The sequence below is a fragment of the Anomaloglossus baeobatrachus genome, chromosome 4 (genome assembly GCF_048569485.1).
Source record: "Anomaloglossus baeobatrachus isolate aAnoBae1 chromosome 4, aAnoBae1.hap1, whole genome shotgun sequence".
NCBI classification, from domain to species: Eukaryota; Metazoa; Chordata; class Amphibia; order Anura; family Aromobatidae; genus Anomaloglossus; species Anomaloglossus baeobatrachus.
In genome coordinates this window covers 576,038,861-576,065,902 of record NC_134356.1, presented here as the reverse complement: position 1 = coordinate 576,065,902, position 27,042 = coordinate 576,038,861, and the positions used below count along the sequence as shown (strand labels likewise).

The following is a 27,042-nucleotide window of genomic DNA, read 5'->3' as shown; positions in this document are numbered from 1 at the left end:
GACAACAGTGGTGGATGATCGCCGCATACTTTCTTTGGTGAAGAAGAACCCGTTCACAACATCAACTGAAGTCCAGAACACTCTCAGTGAAGTAGGTGTATCTGTCTCTAAGTCAACAGTAAAGAGAAGACTCCATGAAAGTAAATACAAAGGGTTCACATCTAGATGCAAACCATTCATCAATTCCAAAAATAGACAGGCCAGAGTTAAATTTGCTGAAAAACACCTCATGAAGCCAGCTCAGTTCTGGAAAAGTATTCTATGGACAGATGAGACAAAGATCAACCTGTACCAGAATGATGGGAAGAAAAAAGTTTGGAGAAGAAAGGGAATGGCACATGATCCAAGGCACACCACATCCTCTGTAAAACATGGTAGAGGCAACGTGATGGCATGGGCATGCATGGCTTTCAATGGCACTGGGTCACTTGTGTTTATTGATGACATAACAGCAGACAAGAGTAGCCGGATGAATTCTGAAGTGTACCGGGATATACTTTCAGCCCAGATTCAGCCAAATGCCGCAAAGTTGATCGAATGGCGCTTCATAGTACAGATGGACAATGACCCCAAGCATACAGCCAAAGCTACCCAGGAGTTCATGAGTGCAAAAAAGTGGAACATTCTGCAATGGCCAAGTCAATCACCAGATCTTAACCCAATTGAGCATGCATTTCACTTGCTCAAATCCAGACTTAAGACGGAAAGACCCACAAACAAGTAAGACCTGAAGGCTGCGGCTGTAAAGGCCTGGCAAAGCATTAAGAAGGAGGAAACCCAGCGTTTGGTGATGTCCATGGGTTCCAGACTTAAGGCAGTGATTGCCTCCAAAGGATTCGCAACAAAATATTGAAAATAAAAATATTTTGTTTGGGTTTGGTTTATTTGTCCAATTACTTTTGACCTCCTAAAATGTGGAGTGTTTGTAAAGAAATGTGTACAATTCCTACAATTTCTATCAGATATTTTTGTTCAAACCTTCAAATTAAACGTTATAATCTGCACTTGAATTCTGTTGTAGAGGTTTCATTTCAAATCCAATGTGGTTGCATGCAGAGCCCAACTCGCGAAAATTGTGTCACTGTCCAAATATTTCTGGACCTAACTGTATACCACGAAGGGGACAAAAACCAGGATGGGGACATTATAATAAAATGTGCCCAGGAGGGGAATATATATGCACCAGGAGGGGCACTGGAAGGAGACATATATACAAGAAGGAGGACATATATACCAGGAAGAGACAAAAACCAGGATGGTGACATATATACCAGAATGTGCCCAGGAGGGGGCCCAAAATTTTGCCAGTATGGGGCCCTGAAATTCTTATTGGTGGCCATGCTCAGCCGAGCACCACGCGTATACAAGCACTCTGATGCTTGATCAAGTACCGAACAGTGGAGAGCACGCTCGCTCAACACAAGTCAGTAAGCATCCACATTTCCTTGTCATTAAAAACTCCCTCCCATTTAATATTTTTTCCCCTAAATTTGTGCATAAGTGTATGTAATGTAGTTTGTATGCGAATGTAGTTAATATGTCTATGATAATACTCCCCTTCCGGCAACTTCTCCGGGATCCAGCGCCATTCTACTTCTCTTCGACATGACATCACCACTCTTCAAACTCTCCGGATCATTCTATGCTCTGTGTGAGCTAGAATTGTCTTTAACAAGCCTAAAAGAGATTCCTGACTCACACATAGAGCATAGTGGGATGCAGAGAGTCTGAAGAGCGGTAACGTCACTGAGAAGAGGAGTAGAACAGTAATAGATACTAGAGAAGAAGGCAATAGGTAAGTATATGAACATACTGACATGGCAGTACACAAACACTTCCACATGTTTTTTGGGAAAATAATTTCATGGGAAGGTTTTGTTAAAGCACCGCTCCATAATTTATTTAATGTAATTTAATTATCGGCCCCTTAAAATATAATAACAAGTTATAGAGGACAAACAAAAGACTGAGATATTAAACAGGCACTTCGCATCAGTGTTCAACAAGGAACAGACTGTTCCAGAGATCATACAACAAGTGAAAAATCAAAGTTCACCACCTGATATAATTAGTATAACATTGCGTCTGAGTAAATTAAACATTGACAAATCCCCCGGGCCAGATGGCATTCATCCATGAATAGGGAATTGAGCTCCGTAATAGACAGACCGCTGTATCTCATCTTTTTAGACTCCCTTGTAACAGGGTTGGTGCCTCAGGATTGGAGGATTGTTGATGTGGTACCGATATTTAAGAAAGGTAAGAGGGTGGATCCAGGCAACTACCATCCAGTAAGCCTGACATCAGTAGTGTGCAAAGTTTTTAAGGGCATTTGAAGGGATGACATGCAAAAATATATTGCAGAAAATAATATAATAACTGACAAACAGCATGGATTCATGAAAGATAAGTCGTTTCTAACCAACCTGTTGGGGTTCTATGAGGAGGTAAGTGCAAATCTGGATTTTGGTAATGCAGCTGATGTGATTTATTTGGACTTTGCAAAAGCATTTGATACTGTACCACATAATAGCCTTAAGCTGGGGTCACACATAACGACGACGACAACGACGTCGCTGCAACGTCACCATATTCTGTGACGTAGCAGCGACCATAGATGATCGTTAGTAAGCTGTCAAACATGTTATAAAAAGCAGCGACGGAGCAGCGATCATAGCGACGTCGACGGTCGTTGTGTGGTTTCAGACGTAGCGTAGCGTCGCTGCTGCGGTGTCAAACACAAGGATTATCAGCTTATCAGCATGATGCAGCGGGATAGCAGCGATCAAAAAATGACCTGGAGCATTCAGGTACGAGCAACGATTTCGCAGCAGGGGTCTGATTGTTGTTATGTGTCACACATAGCGACGTCGCTGTTGAGGTCGCTGCAACGTCACAGAATATGGTGACGTTGCAGCGACGTCGTTGTCGTCGTCGTTATGTGTGACACCAGCTTTATACTAAAGCTCCAGAAGCAAGGACTAGGGGAAACTATAGGCAACTGGGTAAGGAATTGGCTAAAAGATAGGAAACAAAGAGTAGTCATAAATGGTACATTCTCTAAATGGGCTATAGTCAGCAGTGGGGTGCCGCAGGGATCTGTGCTTGGACCGATTCTTTTTACTCTCTTTATTAATGACCTTGTGGATGGGATTGATAGTAAAGTGTCAGTCTTTGCTGATGACACTAAACTATGTAGGATATTAAAAACTGACCTTGATAGTCCAATATTACAAAAAGATCTAGATAAGATGTCAGAATGGGCAGATACTTGGCAAATGAGATTTAATGTTGATAAATGTAAAGTAATGCACCTAGGACGGAGTAATCCTATAACTGCGTATACATTAAATGGAAGTAAACTCAGGACTACAGAACAGGAGAAGGACTTGGGTATTCTCATTACAAATAAGCTGAGCAGCAGCACTCAATGTCAGGCAGCAGCTGCTAAAGGAAACAAGATTTTAGGGTGTATAAAAAGAGAGATTAGATCCCGTGATCCCAATGTATTGTTACCATTCTATAAATCCCTTGTAAGGCCACATCTGGAATATGGGATCCAGTTTTGGGCTCCGCATTTTAAGAAGGACATTCAGAAGTTAGAGTCAGTTCAAAGGCAGGCAACTAGACTACTACAAGGAATGGAAGGCCTCACATATGATGACAGGTTGAAAAAGTTAGATATGTTTAGCTTAGAAAAAAGACGTCTCAGAGGAGATCTCATTTATATGTATAAATACATGTGTGGTCAATACAAAGGACTGGCACATGACTTCCAAAGACAATACTAAGGACCAGGGAGTATACACTGCGAATGGAAGAAAAGCGATTCCGACAGCTAAATAAAGGGTTCTTTTCAGTTAGAGCAGTCAGACTGTGGAATGCCCTACCACAAGAGGTAGTAATGGCAGATACTATAACAGCTTTTAAAAAAGGGCTAGATGATTTCCTCAGTACACAACATTGTTGGTTATAAGTGACTTAGGGTGGCTTTACACGCTACGAGATCGCTAGCCGATGCTAGCAATGGCGAGCGTGATAGCACCCGCCCCTATCGTTATGCCGATATGTGAAGATCGCTGCCGTAGCGAACATTATCGCTACGGCAGCATCACACGTACTTACCTGCTCGGTGACGTTGCTGTGACTGGCGAACTGCCTCCTTTCTAAGGGGGCGGTTCGCTCGGCGTCACAGTGACATCACTAAGCGGCCGCCCAATCAAAGCGGAGGGTCGGAGATGAGCGGGAGAGAACATCCCGCCCATCTTCTTCCTTCCTCATTGCTGGCGTGTGGCAGGTAAGGAGAGGTTCCTCGTTCCTGCGGCGTCACACGTAGCTATGTGTGCTGCCGCAGGGACGAGGATCAACTTCGCCCAAGCGACAGCAGCGATAATTGGGAGAGGACCCCCATGTCAACATGGAGCGATTTTGGACGCATTTGCAACAATCCAAAATCGCTGCTAGGAGTCACACACGAGATCGCTACAGCGGCCGGATGTGCGTCACAAAATCCGTGACCCCAACGAGATCGCCGTAGCGATCTCGTAGCATGTAAAGCCCGCTTTAGGGAGAAAATGAAGAACTGGTGAAGGAAGGTTGAACTAGATGAACCGAGGGCTCTTTTCAACCTAAGTAACTATGTAACTATGTAATTTATTGATGGAGTGGTGCTTTTAATCTAAAGGGTACTTTACACGCTGCGATCGTACCCGCCCCCGTCGGTTGTGCAACACGGGCAAATCACTGCCTGTGCCGCAGAACCTTGCTTACCCCCATCACACGCACTTACCTGCCCTGCGACGTCGCTCTGGCCGGCGAACCGCCTCCTTTCTAAGGGTGCGGTTTGTGCGGCGTCATAGCGATGTCACACTGCAGGCGTCCAATAAAAGCGGTGGGGCGGAGATGAGCGGGACGTAACATCCCGCCCACCTCCTTCCTTCCGCATTGCCGGTGGAGGCAGGTAAGGAGATGTTCGTCGCTCCTGCGGTGTCACACACAGCGATGTGTGCTGCCGCAGGAACAACAAACAACATCGCTAATAAGCAGAGAACGATTTTTAGTTTCAGGACGACCTCTCCGCGGCAAATGATTTTGCGATTGTTTAAGGTCGCTCATACTTGTTACACACTGCGATATCGTTAATGACGCCGGATGTGCGTCACAAACACTGTGACCCCGACGATAATTCAGTAACGATATCGCAGCATGTAAAGCCCCCTTAAGTCCCCTGACCCTAATCTTATACTAACCCTCCAGTGTCTTCACCTTCTATCACAGCTGATCTGGTTGGTCGTCTGCAGTTTGTGACCTGCCGGCGGCTCCAATGTTTCATGGAACGGGCCAGAGGTCACTTTTCAATACAAGTCTGTCAGCGCTTCATTCTGGCTCTCATAGACTTGTATCGAGCACTTGTGACGTAACTCCAGACTTCCGGCCAGCAGAAGTTATGGGCACAAGATGGCACCGTAGGACCGGAGCCACACCGAAAAAAGCTGAAAACATCAGAGGGTAAGTATAGGAGTGGGGGCAGGGGCCTTAGGTTCAAAGCACCACTCCAGCACTGAAAATAAAACAAAAACAATGGAGTGGTGCTTTAAATTGTCATGTAACATAATCATATTATGACTGATTTCTAAATTAAAAATCTGTTAAACGTAAAGTATGCTAAGTACTAAAATCATTCATGTATATGTGTGTAAAGCAACTATAGGTGTTAATGTTAATTTATTATTACATGTTGGGCTATGCAGAGACTCTATATTTCCTGGTGATTATTGATAAATTAGTGTAGATCTTCCTGTACATGCAGGGCTGGCACTAGGTGACATGGTCACAGCGGGACCTCTGTACATTGCCCCCTAGGACTGATAGGGAGTAAAGCATGCTTACTAAAATCATCATGGGTGTCCCAAAGTCCAGTGGGATTTGACATTTGCACCAAATTCTTGGCGCTGACACGAACCTTGTGTGTGGTAATTTATGGGTTTTTTTTGTGTTTTTGTGTATCCCCAAAACTTTGAGGTAAGGTAGAGAACATTGTGCCAAACATTTCTGAAATATATGAAGGTCATTCTAAAAATCAGTCAGCCACTGCAGATAATAGGTTGTACGGCAAAGGTAATTAACTCCTTAATGACAGAGTGGGGGTTTTTTGCACTTTCGATTTTTTTTTTCCCCATTTTCTAAGAGCTGTAATTTTTTTATTATTCTGCTGACATGACCGTATGAGAGTTTTGGGGGTTTTTTTTGCTACTGGATGAACTGTAGCTTCGATTGACACTATTTATTTTACCATGTAATATAATGTACAGCAGGATAAAAAAAAATTCTGAAAAACTGCACATTTAGTATTGTGTAGCACCCACGGGGCAGGGATTCAACTGTTACTCGTCGCCGGGTCTGTGATGTCGGGTCTGGGGATGTCACGGATGGCCCTGACCGGTTTCGTGGCCCCGAGGTGTACAATAAAAAGGGATGATGAGGATGGGTGGTGGAGGACGTTGGGAGTTGTCTTGTGACGCTACGTGATGTACGCGGCCAGGGATTAGCCGCCGCTGCTGTCGCTGTCCTCTGGGGAGGATGGTCGTAGCAGCAAGGATGGTTCTGCTCCCTACAGGTGGAGTGGGCCCCGGAGAGGATGATGAGGGAAGTAGTGGCCGTTAGCGCTGAAGCACGGGACGCCGGCGCTTGCAATCAAAAGGCTGAGTCAGCGGCTGTGGTTCAAGGTCTTTTACTCACAGTTCTCATGCAGTCCGCAGGGTACCGGTCACCGCATCTGTGGGAGGTCAGACCCGGTAGGGTGGTCAGTGGGCCCTTCCCTCTTGTGCCTTTAAAGATGAATCTGTGGCGTCCCTGAGGCTTCAGGCGCCACAGGGTACTGCACCCCCATTAGGGTATAGTACTTATCATGGGTCCAGGGAAGGTCGGTACCAGTTTCCACTCACACAACCATACAGTACACTGGGTTGTCCTCCCCAAAGGGGACTGGGCCAGGATCGGATCACAGTGGGGGGTTACTACAGCGGTGGGTTTATAGGACGCCACTGCACCAGGGGCTCCCCAGATCCACTGGAACCAGGGACTCAGGGTCAAGGAGAAGCAACCACTAGGGGGAGTTAGGAGCACACAGTGGGAAAAGCAGTTTGACCTGGTGAGATCAATGAATCAGTCGGTGGCAGCGGCTGGGGTCAACGGCTTGGAACACACAACATAATGACCACAGGGGGAGAACAGCTCCAGATACAGAGCACAGCGGACGTGCCGCAAGCAGCTCTGTGGGCCAAGGCGTTTAACACGGTCGCTGGGGAGAAGCAGGCGGCTGCTTACACAGGACTGGCGCTGTTGGGATACAGAATCCTAGGGCAGATAGACTTCACGTTAACTACCAACTTTGCAAGGGTTACGGGGAACAGCTAGAATAGTCACCAGACCCGTCCCAACAAGTCTGCAGCCAAATAGCATGTAGGATCCGAGGTTGAGGACCGGACCCACAACAAAACCGCACTATCAGCATACAGAACGAAACACTTTACTGACACCGGGATCCCCAAGTGCTTCATGCCACAGGGGTCCAATACTTAGCACATCAAAGGAGGAAAGGGCTCACAGGCTGACACACACACCGGACTTGACCTTAAACTGATCTGGGATCGGCTGGAGCCCATCGCGGCAGAGAACGGTACTCTGTGGCAACTCCTGAACTACCTGTGAGTAAAAAGACCTGGAACCGCAGCCCCTGTCTCTGCCTCTCCTTTACCGGCGCCGTCGCCCAGCGCTGCGGAGCCATCAGGGACTACCACCAACTCCCCGTCTGTCCTCTGTCATTCCTCCCGGGATAATCCCGCTCCGCCTGTGGGAAGCAACACCATCTCGGCTATGACTATTACCATCATCCCCGGAGAGCAGCAACCGCAGCGGCGGCCCGTCCCTGGCTGCGTACCACAGGTGGCGTCACGATCTTAAAAAGGCTTTCCTAACCGTCAACCCCATCCTCCACCTCCAACTACCACCTCCATCCTTCTTACCACTCTCCACCTTGCCTTCCTGTATGCATCGGGGCAATTCAATCAGGCCAAGCCACCCCGTGACGACGCAGAGGATCTGCACCTCCAGCCCGGCGACGAGTAGCTTAAAACACCTGCCTCGTGGGGCGCTACAGATCCCCATGGCTTGAAGCTGCTTGGGGACTCCGGTTCTTGTAGTGTTAGCTCCCGCCTCGTATGCAGGTGCCGCAGGTCCGCGGTGGGGCTGGACTTAGATCACGACTTCCGACCCTATGGAGCACTGTGCTCAGGGAACTGTGGTGACCAGAGGGAAATACAATCCTCCTGTCCTGCAGATTCTGGTGATACAACTTGAAGTCTGTTCCACCCTAGGGTTCTGCACCTTGCTCTGCGCCGGTCCCGAAGGAGCAATGAAGCTCTCCCCTTAGCGACCGTTATGACTCCTTCGTCCCACTAGAGCCACCGGGAAAAAACGTCTACTCCTGTCCTCTCCTGCTGGAGAACTCCCTAACTGTTGTGTCAGCTCCTAACTCCCCCTGGTGGCTGCTCCTCCCCTGGTTCCCTGTCACTAGTGGGTGGCGGCCCCCCATGTTTGGTGACTGCCTTAAGACCGAACCCTAGCCCGGTCCCAAATGGGGAGGGAAACCTGGTTGTATGTATGAGTTTGTGTGTAGTGGAACCGGTACCGACCTCCTCTGGATCCAGGATGAGCACAGCACCTTAAGTGAAGTGCAGTACCCTGTGGCAACTGAAGCCTCACGGGCACCACAATTGCATTACAGTACATACAATAGCCATAATCACCGGCTCCTACGAAGCCCACGGCTGCTCTGACAAACCATGAGGGTCAGCGATCACCTAGAACGGACCACTGGGTAGGATCGTACAGCTTAAAGAGAATCTGTCACCAGGTTTTTGCCACCTAATCTGAGAGCAGCATAATGTAGGAGCAGAGATCCTGATTCCAGCGATGTGTCACTTACTGGGCTGCTAGTGTAGTTTTGATAAAATCACTGTTTAATCAGCAGTAGATTATCATTAGAGGACTACTACTGTGGTGCCAGGTAGTCCAGCATATTCATGAGCTCTATATAACTGCTAGATCTGCAGCAGAGAATACATTGATTTTATCATAATGACAGCTACTGTGAGAGACAGATGCCTCATCACTCATCAGCCCTGTGTGGATCAGGCTCATGTCCTGAGCCCGCTTTACACACCCCAACCGACTTCATGATGGATATATTTGTGATACGGCGTTAAGAGTTAATGAATTGGACTGGTTTGAAATTAGTTTCTGTCAATAGCTGGAGGGCTTCTTTATTTATCGGCCAGAATAGACAGTCGCTGCAAACCCCTCTATCATCTCCGTAGATTACACAAAGTCCATTCATTTCAGTAGGAATTGTGTAATGCTTAATTTTCCCCTTGAAGAAATTCAGCACTTTCTGTCAGCTGATAACTAGGAATCTCAGCAGCGGGACACTATATGATCAGCTTATGGTCACAGCACCCTGAAAATGAGTATTGAAAGTTTAAATCCCCTTTACAGGGAATCTGTGATCAAATTTATTCTTCCTAGTCCGAGAGCAGCATAAAATAGGGGCAAAGACCCAAATTTCAGCAGTGTGTCACTTACTGGGCTCCTTGCTCTAGGTTTAAGAAAATCACAGTTTTATCTGCTGCAGATCTGCTAGTCCTCTCAATGCTGAGCTCTGTATAACTCCACCTACATCAATGCTTGACAAAGTTCTGCCTGCACTGTGCATAAGCAGAAATATACCAATCCCTACTGGTGTATAGTCACAGTTCATGAATATTGAGGAGTATTTAGCAGGAGCTCATAATTGAGAAGGCTTGCAGAGCTGCAGTATCTTAACAAAACTACCACAAGAAAACTACTTCGCTGGAATCAGGGACTTAATATACTTGTAACTGTGGAAGTAGAGAGGAATATCTGCCGTAGGTACCAACACTTGTCAGACAGATACCGACAGTGTACAAGATGCTAATATTCACTATAGAACTAGGTGTCATGTGGTGTTTGGACTCAGTTCACACTGCAGAGTGTGCAAACAGCCTGGATTCACTTAGTTGCACAGTTTTTCATGGGCAACGGCCGGTCCTGGCTTCACTGCTCTCCAGTATAGCAGGAGTTAGTTCCTGCTGGCTTGTGATCATCTGCTGGGAGCTCAGACTGCTGATCACCAGCTGCCTTCACCCTTTATAGGGGTCTGGATACTGAGGCTGAGTGCCGGATATAGCTTCTGCTTCCTCAGTTCCTGTGGTTATCCTATTATATGGTGATCTACCAGTTGCGGTTTCACGTGGTGTGTGAGACTTCCAGTTCTGCATTAATTCCCTACCCCTTTTGCTTTACTCCCCAGTTCACAAACAGTACCCCTTCATGTTTAATTGCAGTATGTGCGAGTTTTCGTTTCCCTTGTCTGTGCCTATATGTGGGGTTTTGATTACTGGGTCCCAGGGAGGGGGAGAGTAGTATCAGGGCTCAGACAGGAAACTGGGTCACGCTGGGGGCTTGAACCTGCCTACCATCAAGTCTACCTTCGATATAAGAGACAGAGAAGGGGCCCCAGCCTTAGGGTCAGGCTAGCAGCCCCTGTTTTCATCCGTACATCCCCGTGACAATAGGACAATCAAGACTTATATTTTAATCTTCTGTTTAACATATTAAAATAAGATCTAAGGTGTCCATGTACCTAGTGCACAGTCAATACGTCTTTGGGCATGCTACTGGATGACTTTAATGCTATTGCTCAGGGTTGCTCTCATTTTAGCAGTAAGCTATTCTGCCCAGAGACCTAACAGAATGAACCCTGAAGCCACCTGATGGCACAGAAGTGCCATTAGAATCAATGGTGATGATATTGTTCATTTCTGTACCTTTTATTTCATAAAATTATAGAACAGAAAACCACCAATTATCCATATAGTGATGCAGCACATAGAATAACACTGCATTGCTAAATATGGTCTAAATATTAAAATAAACTAAGCTCTTCACAGGTTTCTACGAGGACCCTGCCTCCCATCCGCGGCTCCGTGATTGCCAATAAACATTTTAAAATCCATGGAGCGCCAGTGTCTAATTGTTGTTGATGATATAAATAATGTTGGATACAGAATTAAATCAATCACTAAACGGTTTGCAGAATTTGAGGATTCATGGCGGCATCTTCTGCACAGGTTTTCTGAGTATCAGCTGTTCTTTCTTTTTGACAGATATACAGGGAAGAGATGTATAATCGCATTGATATCATTGATCTTTATAGAGTCATGTCATTGTAAAGCAAACAGTTACCAAAGCCAAATTCTGAGAAACAATGAGCGAGGCGGAAGCATGACCCGAGACCAAGCCAAGCCGTATCCACCCCAGTTCTTTTTCAATAGAAGCGATACAGCCTACTGAGCCTAGTGCACTTGTTATACTTGATCAGTAATGGATTTTAGTAAGGGTTCTTTGCTTTGAACCCTTTGTTATTCGCCTATTTATTCCAAAAGGGGAGGTAATGTGTGGTTGTGAGGGACCATAGAGATGCAATGGAGATAGCATCATTAGTAAAACTTGCTTGTTATTTGCAATGAGGTTTTTTTAATCAGAAAAATACTTTAAAATTTGTTTTTAGCCCTATCTGGGTTTTTCCATATATCAATTTGTGTAACAGCAATCATTGAATTATTATTTGTCTTTTTTTTCAAAACTCTGATGAACTCAGATTCACGTTAACACTACTTCATCTGACATTCTTTGCCCCTTTGTATTGGCATCACCAGCTCTGAAGATCCAGGAAGAAGACCTTCCCTGACGTATGATCAGGTGGTCTCCAGGCAGGTGTAGAGGGTTAAGGGTTAGGCCTACCCCTACATCTGTATCTGGCACACTTATAGTCTGCAACTGTAAATGCATTGTGTAGGTGGCAAGTGTACCAGGTGGCAGTGTTGCAGTGCATATGTCCTGGCACCTGGGTAGGCAGAAGGAGGAGAACAGGGACTATATAAGGGAAAGTTGATGGTAGAGAAGGAGGAGAGTCCCCGGGAACATGGAGCTGTGAGCATCACCCTATTTGGATATTTAGACCCTATGGTTCAACCCCACGGCTGCGAAACGCGGGTTCCTGTTCGGATTCTGGAACCGCATCCCCCACAGAGAGAGGTTTAGTCTGGCGGTTGGGGGCCTGGCATCGGTATCTGCTGGCAGGAATGTAAAGAAGCCCTACTCACGGAAAGGTCAGTGTGCCCCCTGGTGGTGAGGTATGTCTGGATGGCCTGGCACGGAAGACCCCTGGAGGGTTTCGGACCCCTGTGCGGATATGTAGTGTGGGAAAGAAAGGCACACAGAATACTGAAGGTGCCCGGGTGCCGGAGATACTGATTGCTGTGAAATTATGTCAAGTGTGAAGAGTGGAAGGAACTCCCATGAGACTCTTACTGGTGCCGACAGGATGTGGACCGAGGTGTTGTGAAGATTGCAGAAATACAGTTAACCTGTTTAAGAAACAACTGAGACTGAACTTTATTTTCTGAAGAAGTGAGAGAATGTGATGTTGCCTAAGACTGTTTCGTAGTCCTCCTGTGTGTGGTGCGGCGATGGGGAGGTGACGGGTTAATGACAGGTTGTGCTGTGACCTGTTGCTCCCTTACTGCCATTGTGGCGCCCCTGACCTGGTCAGGCACCACTGAGTACTGCACCCATGCTGGGGACAGTACAATACAGGTAATCCAGAAGGCTGACCGAGGTGTGACTACACAGGCGCATAGTGATCAGGTCTCACACATGTACCTTTGGGAGGACCCCTGGGGATCCCAGGAGGGGGCAAAGCCTTCACCTCCACTGGAATAGTGGAGGGGGTAAAAAGCCTCCATCTCCACTCAAGGGGTGTGGTGGAGAGCCTGGTTGCTAGGTGGCGTAGGCAAGAACAGTAGAGGAGGAGCAGTGAGCCGGTTCAGTGTGCAGTTCAGGGGGAGCAGACGTCAGGAGCAGACCCCTGGGGCTGTTGCAGTCTGACAGCGTCCGCGCAGTGGCTACCGACGGGGGAGAACGGTCACCTAGTAGTGCTACCCGAAATCCATCTTCAGCTAAAGAGAGAGCAACGGAGTGGGAAGTAAGGAGACTGCTAGGGAGTTACCAGGCCCAAACGGGTAGTAGGTCCCAGTGCAGGGATAGATCCACCTTTCCTTGCCAAACCTGCTTGAGGGGGCACTTCACACCCCCAAGAACACACTAAAAAGTCCGCAGCCACGTCGCCACAGTTAGGGCCCATAGTTCACAGGAGGCAAGCAGCCGGAGTGTCCTGGTCCAGGCTACAAGCAAACGGACAAAACGAAGGGGAGAGAGGCTTCAGCAACTTCCCTGGGTGACCCCCATAGGGACTAAAAGTCGGGGTTACCCCAAAACGCAAAGGGCTAAGGAAGGCGAGTCGGTAGTCACCCTCATCAGTCAGCCTGAAGGATACCTGGTTCCAGCCTGGTTCATCCCAGCTACGCCCGGGTTACTCACCCTGCCATCAACTGTGAGTAAAACCCCTGAAAGACATTCTGATTGTGTGGAGTTATTCTGCGCCTTGTGGTTCTACACACCTACATAGGGCCCTGGGGCTTGCCTCACTCTCAGGAGGCTATTACAACCGACTGCACCCACCATCAGCCCCAGGCATCCCTTAATCTGCAGTGGCGGTCCCCACTGACCGCAATTCTGAGAGTGGCGTCACGACAAATAGAAGATTTCCTACCTGTGACAGGATCCAGCTGAGTGGAGTCCCTGAAGGTAATGCACCGACACTGCACTTGTGGGGCTTCACATCTGGCGTCACGAACAGGATAAGGACTAGACCTGTTCAGACAGGTGACCATGTGCCTGGGCGGTCCGCTTGAAAAAATTGGAAGCGCCGCCATATTGCCACCATGAAAAGCGCGCTGAAAAACAACAGCAGCCCGCGCTGGGAGAAGTTACCGCCCACGAAGAGGTGTGGCTACCCAGAGATCCCCTGCAGAGTCCTGACCTCGCAAGTGAAGAGAGCGGAGGCGTTCAGAGACGTCGGGACAGAAAGGGAGCCAGAAGCCTGCTGTTAGAGGAAATGGCGTCTGGATGCAGAGATCCCGAGCCAGGCTCCGCTGCCTGGTGGGCCTGAGAGCTTGCTCAGTGCTGCAACCAACTAGAAACCAGGGTTCTACGGCAGCTCAGCGAGGGACGCAAGGAGCTCCTGGGAATGGCTACGGCGGTACAGGCCTACGAGGAGAGGGCCACGCGACGAGTGCCAGACCGAGCGGCGACGACTCAGACCCCGATGCTGCTACCGATGGGTGAGTCCAGTGTTGCCCCTGCCAGCACGAGTGCCCCGACCCCTGCTGCCACGCCCGTAGTCCCCGAAGAGGCGCCCGGCGCGGCGACGCTGAACCAGGCCGCAGCCACGCCAGGTGCGGCCTGCCAAGCCAAGGCCGCCGCAGCGATGCCCTGCCCGGCCCGCAAAGATCCGGCTGCCACCGCAACCCTCCTCCACGCCGCAGGTGCGACGCTGACCCAGGCCGCCGCCATGCTAGGCCCGGCCCGCCAAGACCCCACCGCAGCAGCGACGCTCGTCCGTGCCGCAAGTGAGGTGCTGAACCAGGCCGCAGCCACGTCAGGTGCGGCCCGCCAAGCCCAGATCGTTGCAGCGACGCCCAGCCCAGCCTGCACAGATTCCATTGCGACAGCGACGCTGATCCAGGCCGCCGCCATGCAGGGCGCGGCCCGCCAAGACCAGGCCGCCGCCATGTCAGGCGCGGCCCGCCAAGACAAGACTGTACCACTGTTTACCCTGGCCTGCCAGGCCAGAGCAGACACCGCTCCCCAGTCCAAGGAGGTCCCTGCTAGGAAGTCTACGCTGGGGGAGGACCCCGAATACCAGAAGCTGAAGGCTGACCTAGAGGCCCAGTTCCCAAAGGAGATGGTGGACCGGTATCTGCTCCCTCCACATACCCCTCAGAAGACTCTGGAGATGTCCACGCCAAAAAGTCCACCGCCCGGGCCAGCTGATGAACACATCCCCAGCGCTGCCACCAAAGGAGTGCTCAGAAGAACTAAGGGGGAGAGGAGGCCAGGAAGCTGAGGAGCTGACCCCGGAGCCATCAGCAGTGGATCCATGCCCAGAGCCAGAGATGTTGCCATATTCTCGCTGGGATGAAGAGGAAGATTTGTCCAGCAACCTCACCTGGGAGCCTGCCAGCAGTGAAGCAGCCACCCAGCAGAATCAAGCCCGCAAAACACGGCGCCGCAGTAGAACCAAGTTTTCCCCTGCACCGCAGTCTCCAGAGAATAAAGATGAAGTCACGGCCAGAGACCTGGAGGAGAAACGGTTTCTGAGGAGAGCCAGATCCCAGGTTAGAGGACCACTTTGTCGTGGTGTAGTCGAAGACTTCAGTTTGAAGAGTGGATATGGTTTTATAGTAGCTCCTGGTATGAAAGAAGGCATATTCGTGAATAGAAGAGACGTCAGAGCTCATTTGCCCAGAGGACATCCAGGCAGAAATCTGCGAACAGGAGACTCAGTGGAATTTACCATGCACCAGGGAGAAAGAGGCTGGTATGCATTGGATGTTACCCCATGTACCAGAAAGCCTTACAGCAGTCCTGCAAAAGAAACAGACACAGAAGAAGACGGAGATAGAGAAAGGAGAGATAAAGAACCCACTGATGAGACCACCACGGACGATGAAAGAGATCGAGAAACCAACAGGTGCCGCAGCCCTACAGGCCCAAGCCCTGGTATGGAGGAGTAGAGGAAAGTAAAGTCAGAAGTACAACAAGTTACTGTTTTGACCAGTTTGAAGTTTTTGCAACGTTTATAAGTTTAAGCATGTGCCCACATAAACTAATGTGAGAAATGAACCTTAAGGCTATGAACTGGCTATAGCCACAAACTCTCGCAGTGTAAATAGTTACACCAGAGGGTACCACCACCAGGGCCAGCCTGTTTAGGGGCCTGGCTCGCCTGCAACCAGGGAGCACGTCCGTTATGGGGCCTTGGCTTACCTGCAACCAGAGAGCATGCCTGTTTATGGGGCCTGGCTCTCCACCACAAAGAGGGTACCTGGTCAGCACCAACTGTGGAGGCCGCCTCTACATCCTGCCAGAAGAGGCTGAAGGCGCGGATCCACCAGGCCAGGTATACCCTGAAAACCACCAGACCCTGGAAGCCGCCTCTACATCCTGCCAGAAGTGGCTGAAGGCGCGGCCAACGGGAGAGGCAGATTGGAGGAAAGGTCTGGGGAAGTAGATGGCCCAAATCTGGTTACCAAAAGGACCGGTGACCTGCCTCCTGAAAGGGTTTGGGTGGGTTAACGGACTTGTGGGTGGAGGGTGGTGATGTATGGTACCTGGTGGTTTTAAAATGTTTTACCATGTTTTACTGTTTTATGCATTTTAAAATGTTGTCTTGCAGCCCGAGGACGTGCTGGTGATAACTAAGGGGGGATGTGGCGCCCCTGACCTGGTCAGGCACCACTGAGTACTGCACCCATGCTGGGGACAGTACAATACAGGTAATCCAGAAGGCTGACCGAGGTGTGACTACACAGGCGCATAGTGATCAGGTCTCACACATGTACCTTTGGGAGGACCCCTGGGGATCCCAGGAGGGGGCAAAGCCTTCACCTCCACTGGAATAGTGGAGGGGGTAAAAAGCCTCCATCTCCACTCAAGGGGTGTGGTGGAGAGCCTGGTTGCTAGGTGGCGTAGGCAAGAACAGGAGAGGAGGAGCAGTGAGCCGGTTCAGTGTGCAGTTCAGGGGGAGCAGACGTCAGGAGCAGACCCCTGGGGCTGTTGCAGTCTGACAGCGTCCGCGCAGTGGCTACCGACGGGGGAGAACGGTCACCTAGTAGTGCTACCCGAAATCCATCTTCAGCTAAAGAGAGAGCAACGGAGTGGGAAGTAAGGAGACTGCTAGGGAGTTACCAGGCCCAAACGGGTAGTAGGTCCCAGTGCAGGGATAGATCCACCTTTCCTTGCCAAACCTGCTTGAGGGGGCACTTCACACCCCCAAGAACACACTAAAAAGTCCGCAGCCACGTCGCCACAGTTAGGGCCCATAGTTCACAGGAGGCAAGCAGCCGGAGTGTCCTGGTCCAGGCTACAAGCAAACGGACAAAACGAAGGGGAGAGAGGCTTCAGCAACTTCCCTGGGTGACCCCCATAGGGACTAAAAGTCGGGGTTACCCCAAAACGCAAAGGGCTAAGGAAGGCGAGTCGGTAGTCACCCTCATCAGTCAGCCTGAAGGATACCTGGTTCCAGCCTGGTTCATCCCAGCTACGCCCGGGTTACTCACCCTGCCATCAACTGTGAGTAAAACCCCTGAAAGACATTCTGATTGTGTGGAGTTATTCTGCGCCTTGTGGTTCTACACACCTACATAGGGCCCTGGGGCTTGCCTCACTCTCAGGAGGCTATTACAACCGACTGCACCCACCATCAGCCCCAGGCATCCCTTAATCTGCAGTGGCGGTCCCCACTGACCGCAATTCTGAGAGTGGCGTCACGACAAATAGAAGATTTCCTACCTGTGACAGGATCCAGCTGAGTGGAGTCCCTGAAGGTAATGCACCGACACTGCACTTGTGGGGCTTCACACCATGACTACTACAAATGCCTGCCCTGTTCCCTCCACCACACAGGCACAGCTTTGAACTGTATCGGTGTCATCATGAGGCTGATGCAGTTGGATCTGTGGAGCAGGGAGTCATAGGCTTCCTGCCCCACCAGTCTTCTCTATCTTGTAGGCCGCAGGCTACTGGAGACCAATGTCCGACAAGACTTTATTGTCCATGCACAAGCGGTGCAAAGATATCACTGCGTTGTGCCACCTGTGCTGATTCTGTCTGTGTATAGGGGAGAACAGAACTCGGTCTTTTAGATCAAAGGAGTTGTGATTGGTGGCACAAAGATGGCATTATTACTTTTGGAGAGACATCCCTACTTTTTAAGAGGGCAGTAATACTTTTTAAAAGGGACATTATTTGTTTTATGGGGCATTCCGGGGGAAAACCACACCACGCCACTGAATCCAAGAATAATACATATTCAACTATACCAAAAATAGTGAAGTTACCATGCTCTAATCTTCCTTCAAAAGAACTCGTCACCAGGTTTTTGCTACCCCAAGATGCAGGGGCAAAGACCCTGATTTCAGTGATGTGTCCCTTACTGGTCTGCTTGCTGTCATTTTGATAAAATCACTGTTTTATCTGCTGCAGCTCTACTGGTTCTCTGAATGCTGAGCGCTGTATAACTCCGCCCACATCAATGATTGACAGCTATCTGCCCATGTACAGTGTACACAGAAAGTTGGTGGAGGGTGGGGTTAAACAGAGCTCATGAATATGTTTGACCACCTGGAAGCATATTTACTAGTCCTTTAATGATGATCTCCTGCAAAAACAAGATTTTATCAAAACTACAGGAAGCAGCCCAATAAGTGACACCGCTGGAATTAGGGATTCTGTCTCTTAATATTATAATGCTCTCAGCCTGATGACAGATTCTCTTTCATATTACTCACAGTTAAATGCTGGGAGAAAAAATATGACCCACCACCATAAGGGCACAAAATGATAGCGTATTATACAAAGACCTAGTAAAGTAGATACATGTAAAACATGAACCTGGATTATTTGCGGCAAGTCTCCAAAAGAATGAAATAGGTAGGACAAAGGCATAACACAGAGCAATGTATCAGAGGCTGTTCAGCAGCACACACTCGTACCGGGCTCAGACGCTTCATATGGAGCAATATTCCACAGTATTGTCGCAAAAGCTCCTTTATATAGTATCCAATGCTGGAAAATAGGTCAATAATCCGATACAGAGTCTAACAGAACATGCTAGAAAATATATTACACATATAGTATACAGTGTGTCCACCCATATCCTGTCCACCGCCATTAACTTGAGAATGGCGGCAGCTATAGGCATAGAAGTGGTGTCTAGGTATAGTAAAGTAGCCATGCGCTATGCAATGAAACCACCTATAGCGCCACCTGGTGGAAAACAACGGAGTTAGCATTTTTATCTCGAAAACGGAACGAGATAGAGAAAAAGGTGAATTACAAAGTTGTAAGGCATCATCAATTCAATACGAATAGACACCTTGCATACAGAAATGCTATGATATGAAATCCATGACGCATTGAATGCTGGTCACACATATGGTACTCATTTTACTTTGATGCTCAGTGGCCACCGTCAGCTGCAATGCACATCTGGACTTTGGACAGAAGAGTAGAATCCCGTAAAAGTCCTAGAGGCTATAAGGAACAGTGATACACCCATGTGCACGAGGTTGTGAGCCCTTTTTAAGACCAAGTCACCGTAGTTGTATTGTGTTTTTCACTTATATTTTTTGGGACCAACAGGAATGACCCCTAAAGAGAAAAATGTAGGATATTTTTAAAACTGGAGTGGAAATCACAACACAGTCGCAGTATGTGACGCCAACCCTGGACATTATGCTCTTCCTTTCCGACTATATGTGCAACCTTAGTCCCATACACACTAAAGATGAAATTGAGATTTAGTCTGTATCAGTCAACAGACTGTTAGCGCTCCAAAGTACTAACACAAGCTTTACTCGCCTGTAGAAGCCCCGGCCGCTGCAGCACCACCTCTCAGTTTCTCCCCGAGGGTCGTACCGGTGATGTCTTGTCTGCTATATGTAACCACTTCAGAATTAATTGGCTTAGTGGTCTTCTGCTGTCTACATCAGTATCACCGATGAGGCTAGTGATTGGCTGCAGCAGTCAGGTGTTGTAGACAGGACATCATCGCTGGAGAGGGAGGTGGCACAGGTTCTGCAGGGACTTCAATAGGTAAGTCATACCAGTATCAGTCTCTGGGCCAACTGGATGAGAAAATGGACAACCATTTTGCATATTAACAATAAGGGGTACTTTGTACACTACGACATCGCAAGTCGATGGTAGCGATGCCGAGCGTGATAGTCCCCGCCCCCGTCACAGCTGCGATATCTTGTGATCGCTGCCGTAGCAAACATTATCGCTACGCCAGCTTCACACGCACTCACCTGCCCTGCGATGTCGCTCTGGCCGGCGATCCGCCTCCTTATTAAGGGGGCGGATCGTGCGGCGTCATAGCGACGTCACACGGCAGGCGGCCAATAGAAGCGGAGGGGCGGAGATGAGCGGGACGTAAACATCCCCCCCACCTCCTTCCTTCCGCATAGTTGGCGTGAGACGCATGACGCAGGTAGGAGATGTTGCTCGCTCCTGCGGCTTCTCACACAGCGATGTGTGCTGCCTGCTGGAACGAGGAACAACATCGTAACATCGGTCATTTCCAAATTATGGAAATGTCGGACCCTACACCGATGATACGATCACGACGATTTTGCGCTCGTTAATCGTAACAAAAAGGCTTTACACACTACGATATCGCCTGCGACGCCGGATGTGCGTCACTTTCAGTTTGACCCCACCGACATCGCACCTGCAATGTCGTAGTGTGCAAAGTGCCCCTAAGCCAATACCTTAACCCTAGAACTCGCAACCATAGAAATCTACAATAGAAAACAAGTAACCTCTAGCAGGCCTGCGAGGCGCCAGATATACATTCTAGGGTTAAATAGGTTTCCCATGAAAAAAAGTTAATTTTAAAGTTGATTTTAATCAATAGAATTTGGAATAATTATATATTTCATAATTGGATGTGTTTATAAACAATGTTCCTGTGCTGAGATACTCATATATATGTGTTCCTGCTATGTACTGTGTAACGGCCGTGTCTGACCATACAGGAACATGGACTGATGACATACCACATGGTCTGATCATACCACAGCTCCTGGGCCGGGAAGGACACAAAAGGGTATAATAACATTACACCACAGGATCATAGATTATTCTTTTTGTGAGGTAAAACATTTTCCTGCCTGTTTTAAAAAAAAAAGTTTTATCAAAAAGAAAGAATTATTTGCAATCGCATGCTGTAATGTCTGTATACTTTATTTCTTGCTCCCTGGCCCAGGAGATGTGGTATGATCAGACCATGTCCCTGTACGGTCAGACACAGCTATTACACAGTTCACAGCTGGGACACATATATAAGATTATCTCAGCACAAGAACATTTTATTGAAACACAGCCAATTGTATAAATTATTATTCCAAGATCTATTGATTAAAATCAACTTTTTTCATTGGACAACCCCGTTAACATTCCTTATTACAATATAACGGATACTAATGAAGTATAGAATTGTAATCTTGTAATCTGTGCGCAAACTTCAAGCCAATGACTTTAGGTTCAATATAACATTACTATTCCACGGTTGGATCACACACTCTTTTCTATTGTAAGTACAATAACAGATAAAAAAATTAAATTGACCGCTAAATGGAGGCATAACACATACATCCAATGCTCGCACAAATCCAGGCCGGTCTGCTTCAGTAAGCAGTGGAAACATAGAAGTAATAGTTGCAGTCCTGGCATCAATTGAAAAACTAAAAATATTGTTTGATTTCCATCCTCATTAAAAAATCACATAAAAACAAGGAACCCGAGACACGTGGCCAGCTAACGCATTTCGGTGTTCCACGAGTTCTTATTCATGGCCCATGCTAAAACATATAAGGCGTTTTTGGTGCCGGACTGCAACTAGTATTTTTCTTTTTCTTTTTTATTCTGTTTGTGCTTGTATTGCTCAAGAAACACAAGAAAAATCACAATGTCCCCGAACATGCATGAGCTCCTAATGACCTTCCCCAAACCTGATGTAAATGGCACAAGGATGGGAAGAAAATAAGATCAGTGTTAATGAATGGGCACCCAAGTGTGTTCCCCTGCTGATCCGCGGAGCCCTGCTCTCCCCCCTCCTGGGACTGTCAGTCTCCCTCCTTCTGGGACTGCCAGTATCCCCCCTCCTGGGACTGCCAGTCTCCCCTCCCATGGCCTTTCCCCTTATCTCCCACCACTTACCTGTAGCTCAGTACTGGCCGTAGATTAGGCAGGAATAGGCAGATGTTTTTTTAGGGTGTGTGGCTGTTGTATAGGTGTGCGGTCAGACTATAGATATGTGCACGGTGCAGAATAACAGTACTATAGTGCCAATGTGATGTGGTGTTACAGGATGCATGCATGTGTGGTGCGGCTCTCTCTGGATTGGGAATGCTCAGCTCTCTGGTGTGTTATTATAACTCTGCTCAGTTTGGCTGTGTCATAATATTTGCAACGTGTGCGTTAATGTGATCTTTCCTGCAGCGAGATGCCTATGTGTGGTGCTATAGGTAAACAGTCATTTGTGCCTGTCAGCGACAACAGCTGGCTCTCAATTCTCAATTATTTCATCTAAGAAAATAAGAATCTAATAGTATAAGTCTATATAATATGACGGCGCAGACATATAACGGGTGTCGTGAACTGATTGCAGTGTGGATGTGGATTAATGGCCATATCGCGCTTTGGATGTGCCTCTTGAGTAGACTGTTGTGTGTGTGTGATCGTCTGATTTATTGGTGGATGTCTTGTTTCCTAGAGAAGCGGTGTTGTGTCTGGTAGGATGTGTGTGGAAGCTGGCACCGGTGCTGCTGTCATGTCTCTTCTATGTGGTCCAGCTTTCAGGTTCAGACATCCTCAATCCAAGGAGCCTCTTCCAAACACGAATGGATGAAGGAAGGTGTCCGACAGACACAAAGCTGAGCTTTGCAGACCAATGCTGCACAACATCTGACTGCTGCAGAAGTCCTTGCTCATTCTCCCAGGCATCCAGCAGCACCGGGCTGCACTGCTCTCCTCTCACACCATCCCCCTTTCTCCCATTCCATTTTTACATTAGTATCTCTGGGTCTATCCTGCCACCTGATTTGTTGCTCTTCTCTATCTTCCCTTCCTTCTCGTCCTCACCTTCCACCTCCCACAATCTCGTACCCCTCCTCTTTTATTTATCATTTCAGGCTGCATTTCAAGGGAAACCCATATAATATCTTAAGACTGAATGAAGAGCTCTGTTGTGGTCCCTCCTTTATTCCCTGAAAGGGAGGAGGAAAAGTGTATTCCTTATGGCTTATATCTGACAGGAGCGGGCCCGGTGTCATCTATCGTAGCTTACTGCAGTGTGAGATCCATTAACACTAGAACTACTGAGGTAGTCATTTTGACTACTTTGCACCATGTATTTCTATATAGGTGTCACGAGTCCAGTAGTTCTAGTGTTAAATAGTGTATAGACCGGAGAGGGTAAGGGCAACCCACAGCCCGTAATGAGGGCACCATAGGTTCTCCTGTGCATGATGCTCTGTGTGGAGCTCAAACATGGCACAGCATTCAATTAGCATTAATTAGGCGCTTCCCGGCAGTAGTTGGCTTGCTGGTCAGGTTTGTAGTGAGAGAACATACATACCCATGATGATTCTTTACTTCGATATAGAGAGGATTGGTAAGAATACCTCCCCCCCCCCCCATCGGTTATGTTCTCTACCTTATCAAATGGATAGAGTCAATTATTGAAATACAGCTCCGCGACCATAAAACAAATGAGGCCGCTGTGTTCTTATGGGCACCGGCAAACCTTGAACTTCGCGAGAACGGTTTATAAACTCTGTATATATCTTTGGGTGATGGTTTACGTTAGCTGACTGCGGCTTGTTTCCCCCGGAGCAATAAAAATATTAGGTTTTAGTTTTCATATTTTAGCTTTGAAGTTCTTGTCCTTAATTTAATTTGAAGAAGACTTCATGGGGAGAAAATGGACATTCATCGTGCATACAAGAATTGGAGAATGGATCAAAACTATGGATAAAATGTTTCTTTAGGGTAATATGAAACATGAATTTGAAGGGTGGCAAAATTTGAGTAAATTGTGACATAGACGACATATGTTTGGTGCAACTCAATAAACATGTTAGACACTTTTCAACACCTTGCGCCACCTTTTAGCTGGCAAACTTATAGTGATAAGGAATATGTCACCATCTTTTTGCTATATGATCTGATAGAGAAGTATAATGTCAGAGCAGAGACCCTGGTTACAGTGATTTGTCACTTATTGGGCTGTTTTTTGCTGCTTCAATACAAATGTGACGCCCCTGGACTATCAGGTCATCACAGGGTACTGCACAAGCTGTCCTTCCGTGCAGTATTCCACCTCCCTCTTGGTTCTTGGTCCCTATCTAATAGTGTTGCCTCTAACAGCAAATCAAATCCTAGATACACCCTCAGTGGCTTGAGTTGAATAGAGTCGCCCATCTGGGGGGTCAGGGAGGGGAGGTGAGGAGTGTAGTCAGGGTGTGTGTGTGTAGAGAGAGTTGGGAAGTAACCCTCGAGCTGTGAGGACCTCAGAGGAGGTCGGGAGCGGTGGCTCCTGGAGAAGCTGTCTAGGTTGCAGACTGTGGTCTGGGCCTAAAGGAGTTGGACCACCGGTCACAGGGGATTGTGGTAAGGTGTCTGGACCTATTGAGGACGACAGCCGGCAGCCTAGCACTGTCACTGGTCTGGGACCAAAGGCACGACGGGGTACACGGACCCTAGGTCGGGGAGTAGCTTCAGGCAACCCGACAATTCACCTGAGGAGAACGGAGCCTTTATGATTCGTTCCCACCTGCTCCAGAATTGGGGCATTAGCACAACAAGGTGGATAGGACTTTCCAACCCAAAACGGTCCAGAAAATCCCAAGCGTGAGCCCTGAGAGCAAGCTCCCACACCTAGCCACAGTGGGGAGCGGGACTCGGCAAGTTCCATACTACTGGGCCACCAAGTTGAAGTTAAACTTAGTGCCAGGAAGCAGGTCACAGATCACCAGGCAACACTATAGGGGATGGGACCCGGACGAGCTCCCCTCAGCGGCAGCGGTACCCAGAGAATTGTTTTACCCGGTTGTCAGCGTCTGCTTATGAACTGAGTGAGTACGAGAGTGACCCCTGCATCCCACGGCTCCCCACACCGAGTCCCGGGGCATCCCCCTACCCGTGGAGGGCTACGACACCTTGCTGCCCCACTTCATCACCCCGGGTACTCCCAACGGCAGTGGCGGTACTCCCAAAATACCGTACACCACGGGTGGCGTCACAAACTATACATCAACTCCTCTGTAAATACTCCCTTTCATTTGAGTGGCCGCACGACTCCGGGTCCAGAGACCCTCGAGCAACAGCAAACCCGGATCCGAGCAACTTGGCTGCTCCCAAAGGGCGGCACACAATCAGTGTTTTATCAATAGGAGATTATCACTACAGAACATCTGGCTGTTACGCCTGAGCAATACCACTCGCATGGAGATGAACAAACCAGGAAAGATGTAATACCTGTATTCCACAGGCCCCTAGTCATACTGGAAGAAGCCTTAAAACTGACCCTGTTTTGTCCCTGACTGGCAGCAGAGGTTGGCACCCTAAGATAATTCCATTGCGCCCCTACTCAATGTCAGCCCACCCCAAATGAGCTTAACTGCACCTTGATCTGTAAATAAAGTGTAACCAAACAACAATAAACATAAAGGAGCTGCACACAGTCAGAGAGTGAGACACAGGGCTAAGAACATGATAACACATATTTGCTAGGGTTCCAGGTACTGAGGGGTAGGGGGAGAGTGAAAAAGCTCAGAGAAAGAGAGGTTTTTTGTATTTATACCCTCCAGATCCTGGAACCTTTTGGACTTAATCGTGAATATTTCTATCATTGACTTTTCAATAACTATGATCCATATGGTCACACTGTCCCTTCAAGTTACCTACTGTGAACATATTGTAAACTAGCTGTAGTACCCGGCGTTACTCGGGATAGTAACTGTTTCTATGTCTCTCTCCCAATCTCTGTCTGCTGTCTCTCTAGCTCTCTGTCTGTCTCTTCCCTGTCTGTCTCTTTCCTGTCTGTCTCTCTGTCTGTCTCTTTCCCTGTCTGTCTCTGTATCTCTTTGTCTGTCTCTCTCTTTGTCTGTCTTTGTCTGTCTCTCCATGTCTATTTGTATGTCTGTCTCTCCTTGTCTGTCCATCTCTGTCTCTGTCTGGCTCTCTCTGTGTGTCTGTCTGTCTCTGTCTCTATCAGTGTCTGTCTCTGTCTGTCTGCCTAGCTCTCTGTTTGTCTATGTCTCTGTGTGTCTGTCTCTTTTCCTCTCTGTCTGTCTATTTTTCTATCTCTCTGTCTGTTTGTCTCTCTCTCTGTCTATTTCCCTGTCTGTCTATTTCCCTGTCAGTCTCTTTTTTGTCTGTCTCTTTCCCTATCTCTTTCCATGTCTGCCTCTATCTGTCTCTTTCCCTGTCTGTCTCTGTCTGCCTCTTTCCCTGTCTGTCTCTGTCTATCTATATCTTTCCCTGTCTGCCTCTATCTGTCTGTCTCTTTCCCTGTCTGTCTCTTTCACTTTCTGTCTCTTTCACTGTCTGTCTGTCTCTGTCTCTTTCCCTGTCTACCTCTGTCTTTGTCTGTCTCTTTTCCTGTCTGTTTCTTTCACTGTCTGCCTTTTTCTGTCTGTCTGTCTGTCTGTCTCTTTGTCTGTCTGCCTTTTTTCCCTGTCTGTCTCTGTCTCTTTCCCTGTCTGCCTATGTCTGGCTCTTTCCCCGTGTGCCTTTATGTCTGGCTCTTTCTCTCTCTGTCTTTTTTTTTCCTATCTGTCTCTGTCTGCTTGTTTCTGGCTCTACCTGTCAGCCTCTGTCTGTCTCTGTCTCTTTCCCTGTCTGCCTCTTTCTCTGTTTGTCTGGTGCCTGTCTCTCTCTTGTCTGTCTCAGTCTGTCTCTGTCTGTGTCTGTCTCTCCATCGACATCATATTACCTCACACATAAGCTTATTATGCTAACAATTTCCTTTGTTCCTATAGCAACCAATCACACCTCCTATTAATAACCTGTAGCTCCCTGCTCCACTGACTTTAATGGAGGCAGGTTTTTTGGAGAGTAACTGTAAACCGTGGGGTGAAATTTTCCCATTAAAACATAGTCTATGACGTTCCCTGAGTCAAATGGAGTTTCTGTGCAAAATTTAGTGATTGTAAATGCAACGGTGCGGATTCCTTTAGCAGACATACATACCCACATACATATACTCAG

At 48.0% G+C, this 27,042-nt stretch overlaps 1 protein-coding gene across 1 annotated transcript in view; it reads right to left on the bottom strand.

Moving 5' to 3' along the window:
- Window positions 1-22,918, bottom strand: part of MINAR1 (membrane integral NOTCH2 associated receptor 1) — a 171,682-nt gene extending 148,764 nt beyond the window's left edge. Inside the window, exon 1 of the mRNA XM_075346107.1 lies at window positions 21,988-22,918. The gene's annotated coding sequence lies outside the window, so the exon portion shown is untranslated. The remainder of the gene's footprint in view (window positions 1-21,987) is intronic.
- Between the last annotated feature and the right edge of the window lie 4,124 nt (window positions 22,919-27,042).